Source organism: Ipomoea nil, unplaced genomic scaffold (genome assembly GCF_001879475.1).
Source record: "Ipomoea nil cultivar Tokyo-kokei standard unplaced genomic scaffold, Asagao_1.1 scaffold1074, whole genome shotgun sequence".
NCBI lineage: Eukaryota > Viridiplantae > Streptophyta > Magnoliopsida > Solanales > Convolvulaceae > Ipomoea > Ipomoea nil.
Genome location: NW_017617502.1, coordinates 2,548,813 through 2,556,321, shown reverse-complemented (window position 1 = coordinate 2,556,321; position 7,509 = coordinate 2,548,813).

The window sequence follows — 7,509 nt, the reverse complement described above, 5'->3', positions numbered from 1 at the left end:
ACTGCATTCATGCCCCTATGCTCTTCTTCACATTTGGTCAACTTGGTACCAAATCCATTATGTTTTCCTTTGAATTTAGAAAGCTCTTTATTTTTAAAATTATTTACCGATTTTTTTTTTTTAAAGTAGATATATTAGATAAGATCATAAGTTAACACATTAGGGGAGGGTTTGAGAACCACTCCGAACAATCAGACAAAGAAATAGACTGCCTAGCAAACAAGTGTGCAGTCCTGGTTCGCAAATCGTCTAACAAACGCTAAACTAACATGAATAAAATGACTCATTAAAGTTTTAACATCGCATAGCATTACATGAAATGAAGAATCACCGCTAGAAAAATTGATGCCATGAACGACTTGGAGCGAATCTGTCTCTATCAACACCTTGTCGAAATTATGATGTTTGAGCCAACTGAGAGATTCTCTAATTGCAACTGCCTCAGGCTCTCTGGAACTGAAGGTGCCCTGCCATTGAGATCCTTTTGCTGCCACGAACTGACCTTGGTCGTTTTTGATAATACATCCAAAACCCATGCATCCTCTTTGTGTGTCAATGGTTGCATCAACATTTAATTTGAAGTAACCTGGGTTGGGTTTGTCCAGTGAATGTGCCCAGACCGACTTCCATGTAAAATCGGTTGTTGATCCTTATTAGCCTCCGACCAATTTCTGTAGCATTCATGTGTTCTTCTGACCGTGAACTCTGCTGAGTCGATTGCGTGGTCGTTCCACAATACATTGTTCCTCAGGGACCATATGGTCCAACAACCCATGAAAACCAAGTCTGATTGGTTGCTAGACAGAGAGGATATCATGAGATTAACCCAATCCTAAAAGCATGACAAAGTCCCAAGTGATGAAGCAATCCTCAACTGGTTCCAACATGATTTAGCATAGTCACACTCAACGAAAATGTGGAAAATGGACTCAATCCCAGCATTGCACAGAAGGCATTTCTCCTCACAGATTACATATTTTCTTCTCAAAAGATCTCTGGTTGGTAAGGTCGAGGTACATGATTGCCACAAGAAGGTCTTAAACTTGGGTGCGACCTTACATTTCCATAATTTGCTCCACTCATGGATGTCCTCATATCGTAAGACACTTTGTAGTGATTTGTAACAACTCTTGAATGTAAAGACACCATCTTCCTCCGATCTCCAGATGATCTTGTCGTGAACTTGCTGCTTAGGGAGGGGAATTTTCATTATTAAGTCTGCATCCCTTTGATTGAACATGATCTTGATAGTTTCCTCATCCCAGATATGACCATTTGGATTAGTAAGACTAGTAACTCTTGCATTCTCCATAAGAGGATAAGGGTAAGAAGATACTTTATTGTTGGAATTATTCGGGAGCTAGTTATCCTTCCAATGATATTTTGAGCTGAAATCATGCTACTCCAAATACCCAGTTTTTGCATCAAGGTAGGAAGTATTAAGGTAGTACCTAACCTTTATAGATCTTAGAAACTAGAGAGTTTGGTCTACGAAGCAAGTTCCAAGCCTGTTTACATATAAGGGCCAAGTTGAAGTCACTGAGATTTCTGAAACCCATACCACCCCATTTTTTAGGCAATCAAAGGTAACTCCAGGATTTCCAGTTAATGCCTCTGTTTGTAGTATCTCTCCTTCCCCACCAATAAGAGTTCATAGTTGTCTCAATATCCTTGATTAATCTCTTGTGCAAAAGGAAGACTATCATTGCATAAGTAGGAATAGCTTGGAACATAGTCTTTAGAAGAATTTCCCTACCAGCTCTGGATAGAAACCTATGACTAAATACGGTTCAAAATTCTCTGCTTGATAAACCCAAGAATCTCCCTCCTGATTCTTCCTATTATCATAGGCAAACCTAGATAGTTTCCAGCACCCCTTCCGCTCTGGATACCCATAATATTCCCCACAGTAGATCTAACATCAATCTTAACATTGCTGCTAAAATCCAAAGATGATTTGACCAAGTTGATGCACTTCCCCAGAGCCTTCTCATAATCAAGCAGAAGATTCTTAATGTTATTCGCTTCAAAAGGGTTAGCCTTGAAGAATAGGAAACTATTATTAGGACTCTATGTATTTGAGTTAGTCCATGACTCCATATCCTAGTCTCCATATGTTTCTCATTGTATATATACCTATGATCTGTACCTTTGTAATTACATTCATTCAATACAATTCTATCAATCCTTATATGGTATCAGTTAAACTAGGGTTTCTTTCCTATGGCTGACGGGTCTGCTAACTCCTCGGAACGGATCGTCTCGAATGTTGGTATCTCTTTGGTCACATCGATCGTGAATTCCTTGTCCACCGCTCATCACTTTATCAGTATCAAACTGACCTACAAGAACTTCCTATTTTGGAGAGCTCAGGTTGTTTATTTTCTTCATGGTCATGATTTGATGGGGTTCATTGATGGTACGAACCCGTGTCCGCCGGCTTATCTCCCTGCCGTAGAAGGTGCGCCAGCGCAGCCAGATCCCGCTCATAGAGTTTGGGTTCGACAAGATCAGGCTCTCTTGTCCATGATCATGTCCTCGTTGTCCGACGAGGTAATGCCACTGGCCATCGGACACTACACTAGTCGGACTGTTTGGGAGGCGGTCGTCAATGCGCTGGCTTCGTCGTCCAGGTCTCGGTCCTTGAATCTTCTAGGGCAACTTTAGTCCCTTCGACAAGGAAACAGTTCAGTTGCAGACTACGTAGGCAAGGCACGGGTCTTGGTGGAAGACCTCACTCTCGCCAGCCGGTCGATTACTCTTGAAGAGCAGAACATCTATGTTTTCAAGGGTTTACGGTCGGAATTTCGCTCTCTAGCATCCTCTCTTAATGTACACGGACAGCCGGTGACGCTCCATGAGCTTGCTGACCTCCTTGGCGCGGAGGAGTTTCTCTCGAGTGGTGGTCCAGGCGGTGGTTCGCCGACTGCTTTTATAGCGCAGCGGGGCGGACAACAACGTGGTAGAGGCGGCCAATCGTGTGGAGGAGGAGGACGCAACTCCGGCTATAAGGCCGGACAGTCTCGCGGCGGTGGCCGGAACTGTGGTGGCGGATGACGTGGTGGCGGCAGGAATGGAAACTGGCCCCCTAAATGCCAATTGTGTGGGGTACTTAGTCATACTGCGGTTACGTGTCATCTTCGGTATACTAAAGATCCCCATGCTCATATATTATATTAGGACTCTCCTTCATACTCCACTCAGGGTGCTCATACTTGGTTTCCAGACACAGGTGTAACCAATCATGCTACTCCAGATATAACCGCTCTTTCTACCTCGTAGGAGTACAATGGTAATAACACTTTGCGTGTCGGTGATGGTACGAATTTATCTATTAGTCATGTTGGTCATACTTCCTTTAATACTCCTTCTAGGTCGTTTCAATTGTCAAATATTCTTCATGTTCCTACATTGTCTACTTCTTTGTTGTCTGTTCAAAAATTTGCTTCAGATAATAAAGTGTTTTTTTTGTTTCACCCCTCTTTTTTTGTTGTGAAGGATATCAATACAAAGGAAATTATTCTACGGGGCAGTAGCTCTGGGGGCTATATAGCCTGCCAGTAACAAGTTTGTTTCTTTCCGCTCATGCCTCTGCTTCAATTTGGCATAGTCGATTGGGTCATCCACATCAACGTGTCCTTAGTCGTGTTCTTCAGTCTTGTTTGGTTAGTGGGTCTAGTAGTACTATTCGTTGTGATTCTAGTTTGTGCAGTGCATGTCAATTAGGAAAATCTGCCCATTTTCCTTTGTCTCGTGTTGAGTCTTCTAGTTTGAATATTCTTGATTTAATATAAAATGACATTTGGGGTCTATCTCCCTTGTTGTCTGTTGAAGGATATCGTTACTTTGTTATCTTTGTGGATGATCGCTATCGATTCACATGGTATTATCCTATGAAACTAAAATATGACATCTATGTTATCTTTGATAAATTTCGTGTCCTGGTTGAAAGGTCGTTTAATCGCAACATTAAGTTCATTCAATCTAATTTAGGAGCTGAGTACAAAAAATTACACTCTTCATTTGTTCAGCTATGGTTTAATCATAGACAATCATGTGCTTACACTCATGAACATAATGGTCGTGTCGAAAGGAAACATAGACATATTGTTGAAACTGGCTTGACTCTCTTGGCTCATGCCTTTGTTCCAAACAAATTCTGGGATTTTGCTTTTGAGACTGCCTTTTTTATTTAATAATTAGAATGACTTATGTTGTGTAACTTGTGTTAAATAACTCCAGTCCCCACCTTATGCTACATACATCACCCCCTCCCCCCCCGCCCCCCCCCCCCCCCCCCCCCGTCTTACTCTTTTCTTCGTGACTTTGGATGTCTATGTTATCCCCATTTAAGACCTTACAATAGTCATAAAATGTCCTACATGTCTTCTCCTTCTGTCTTCTTAGGTTATCCAGAGTCTTTCCGGGGTTATAGGTGCATAGACTTACAGACTAACAAAGTTTATGTGTGTCGGCATGTTCGGTTTGATGAAGGGATTTTTCCCTTCGCTACTAAAAATATTTTGCAGGCACCATTAGCTAAACAAAATCAGCCGTGGGCTGAATCCATCCTTCAGCCTCGCCCCACGGCTCCTACTTCTATTCGGCCTAACTAGCTCGCGCCGGCTTAGCCAGTTCTGCCCGAACCAGACCAGGCCAACCAACCCGAGCCGCCCGCTGTGTTATGTTTTTTGATGTTATCCTTGCTTTAATCCAAGCAAATAATTTCTCAATTACCCATGCGATGCACGATAAAATTTTTATGGGAAAATGACACTTTTTCCCCCTGTGTTATATACTTATAGCATTTTTTCCCCTGAATTATTTAAGTGACAGTTTTTCCCCTAATATGTTAAATGGACATATTTACCCTTAAAATAAATATTTCATTTATTTTTCTTCTCCAACAAATTATAACCACGATTTGGTTCAAACCGAATATACACTATAGCAACCAAACACAAAGGTTATGATCAGAATTTAGAACCGGAACCCGATATTTAGAGTTTATTAAAATCGCGAACCGAAACTGTCAGTTCATGTTCTGAATTGAAAAAATAAAGTACATTAGTTGTTGAATTTAGAATATTTAAAAAAATAAAAGAAAGTTTGAACCAGCAGTTCAAATTGGATCTGAAATCGTGAATTGACGGTTCAAAATCAAAACCAAATCGCGTTTATATATACTTTTATGTGAGAATTAGAATAAATGCGAAAAAGAATATACACTACTTGCAAATATTATAATTCTAATTTTAAACTAATAATGCTAATAGTTGTTTCGATTTGAACCTATGGTTCACGGTTCAGGATCTATCTTTTTCAGTTCACGATTTTAATAAACGGAAACCCAAATATTGGGTTCTGGTTCTGAATCATAACAACAAAAATTTGATTTGATTGCTATAGTGTTCGGTTCAGCTCGAACCAAATCGTGGTCATCCTACGTATAAGCAATAATTTGTTGAATAAAAGAAATAAATAAAATATTGATTTTAATGGTAGAAATGTCCATTTAATATATCGGGGGGGGGGGGGAGGGGGGGGGGGAGGATCGTCACTTTTATAATAATTGAGGGGGCAAATGTGAATGTGTGTATAACTCAGGGGAAAAAGTGACGTTTTCCTAATTTTTGTTATATATTTAGATAATAAAAATTAAAGATGAAATTATAAACAATTCTAATATTTGAAAATGTACATTTATTTCATTATAAGATTAGTGTAAAAGTATCACTCAATTAATTGAATAATATATTACTTGTTTGTCTGCAATTATCTTAAAAAAATCAATATGTAATATTATTTATGTTTATATTATTACTAAAATAAATAGGAGAAAAAAGGATAAATAATTTAATTGTAATTATTATAAAAATAAATTCAACGATCCATATTTAGCTTAATTATCATAATAATTATTAGTCAATTATACTAATATCTGTGCAATTATACTTTTATACATTAAGTATATTTCTTTTCACCATATGGCCTTTACTTTTTTCCTCCTCATCTATATATGAATGAATTAATTATAATCTATATCTATATTTACATATATATATATATATATATATATATATATATATATATATATATATATATATATATATATATATATATATATATATATATATATAAACAAAATCCTCCTATTTCATTTTTCCGCTCAAACTTTTGTAATAAAACCTATTTGGTAAGCAAATGTAAAATGAAAATTAATTAAAATTTATTAATTGATAATATTACATAATTACACCTTTCCTTTTTAAAAAATTATACAAGTTTATAATTCTCATATTTTCTACCTATAAATACAATGGATTGGTGAGTTATGAAATCATAATTTTTCTTTTTCTATATATGTTTGTTGTGGGTAGTGCGCAATTAACCATGTGGTGGACATGCAACCATACACTGCATGCAACAAGGATTTAATCCATTGAATCATCTACAGTGAACATTCATTTTTGTCTTTTCTATTTTAATTTACGTAAATACAGTGAGAATAGTGAAGGGATGGTCAATCTCCGGCAACAATTGACGATATAAAGCTATCGCTAGTATGATTTCTAGATGGAGTATTAATCTTTATGAATGATTGATTTCCAATGGACAATGAAAATACCAGTCTAACGAACCAGACAACTTTTTTTTTTATTCGTTGCAGTTGTATTGTTCTTTGCAAATCTTTTTCTTACCCCTGCAGATAAAGGCTTGTATGATAAAGAAAAACGTGAGAATATAATTTTTACTTGATTGAAAAGCCAAGCTCCAAATTGCTCTTCCTAAATCTTCTGTTTCAGTCTTGGTGATGGAGTGCTAGGTTTTGTGCCATATTTATAGGTGCTTTAGGAGTGTTTGAGTACAACGTGAAGTATGAGATTGAGTTTGATTTTAACTGAGTTTATCAGTGTTGTATGAGATTAGGCTTCTTCTATGTGATTGCCGGAAGATACATGGCGAGGAATTAAGCATGCATGTTTTAAAGTATTTTTTATTTAAATCTTAATAATTCAGCTATACATTTGAGTTTTAATGGGAGTTTGAACTTTGAAAACAGAGAATTATAAAACTAATAATGGAGAATATAATTTTTAACGGGATAAGAAATAATATAATATTGTTGAATAGAAATATGAATTTAATATTGTTGTATTGTATTACGATAAGAATTTTAATGTACAACACTATTTTATAATATTAGAATAAGAATTTTAATGTAGAATAGGAAAGTAGGAAACAATATATTGTATTTTATTTTAAGTAGAATTCCACATAAGATGTCATATTGTCATATAAGTAAAGTTCCAGTTGGTAACACCTCCACAAAGACTCAATCTTATGACCTCTTACATGGAAAAAGTCACTACAAGCCATCCGAGCACAATGTATTTGGATTTGAGAGGGCTCAATATTTAATTTTTACCTAGCTAGTTAAGACATTAAAACAAAATAAAATTACAATTAATCTTAGAAGACTCGTGGTAAAAACGTGTATATATAATG